At 33.1% G+C, this 971-nt stretch overlaps 1 protein-coding gene across 1 annotated transcript in view; it reads right to left on the bottom strand.

Annotated features, from left to right (window-relative positions):
- The window catches only part of RTN4 (reticulon 4), a 70621-nt gene that overhangs the window by 22385 nt on the left and 47265 nt on the right, over positions 1 to 971 (bottom strand). The gene's annotated exons all lie outside the window — the stretch shown is intronic.

The raw sequence follows: 971 nt of genomic DNA, 5'->3' as shown, positions 1-971 counted from the left end.
ATAACAGCAAACATTGTTTTATAGGCTTTTCTCTCCTTACTAAACCCTGAAAAACTGAAGAGTGCCTTTCATCTTTATTTTCACATTATCTGAGTAAATAATATATTTACTGTCTGAATAGAGGCCAGGTTATTCTTAGAAATAGTAATATTTTAATTAAAAACTATAATATTTTCAAATAAAAATAAAAGACATCTTTAAATGAGAACTGTTGGGTCACTAAAATGCTAATTTTGGATTTCTCTGTAATCACTTTATTAGTTCTGTTTATGAGTGAAGAGTTTAATGGCCTCTTTATTCTTGAGAAACAAAAATTAAGACAAAAGCTTTGCAAAGGAAAGCTTAACCTGCCATGGTTCAAGTCTCCACCTACATTGCAGCATAAGCTGTTAATCAGGCACGATAACCTACTGTGCCCTCAACTTTACTCACATAAGATGGCTTATGAACTATCCTTTTAAAGATGTGAGATTAATTTAACAGTGCCTTTCCTCTTATAACTGTGGGAAATGATCATGGATTATTAAAATAATGCTGACCAATCGAACAAATTTTTGTTATTTAGAAAAAAGTGACCGCCCATTTTTGTTTTCAAAATAAAAGCGTAAAAAATAGTTGGTCCAATGAAGAGTAAGAAAAGTTGCCTGCATCTGGCAATCATAAACTGTCATCTGTCATAGCTAAAAATAGTGCTAGCACACATGCTTTACATACAGAAGTCATCCAATTACATTTTGCCTTAAATTCTTACTGAAGCTCTCCTTGAATAGCCTGAAGTCAGGTTTCAATTTAAAAAGCTCTTGTCTGGGGGAGGAGGGTGTGAGGACATGTTGAACTAGCTGGTCCTAAAAAATACTGAGAAGAAAAGGAATGGCTGGCACAAAAATACCTACTTCTTAAGCAAAAGCAAATATGGTTCTAATAAAGTCAAGTGAACAATAAGTAAGGCAATCAAATAGGAAACTGATAAA

This window comes from Pteropus vampyrus, unplaced genomic scaffold, assembly GCF_000151845.1.
Source record: "Pteropus vampyrus isolate Shadow unplaced genomic scaffold, Pvam_2.0 Scaffold91, whole genome shotgun sequence".
NCBI lineage: Eukaryota > Metazoa > Chordata > Mammalia > Chiroptera > Pteropodidae > Pteropus > Pteropus vampyrus.
Note: the sequence above shows the minus strand (reverse complement) of the source record. Positions and strands in the feature narration are given on the sequence as shown.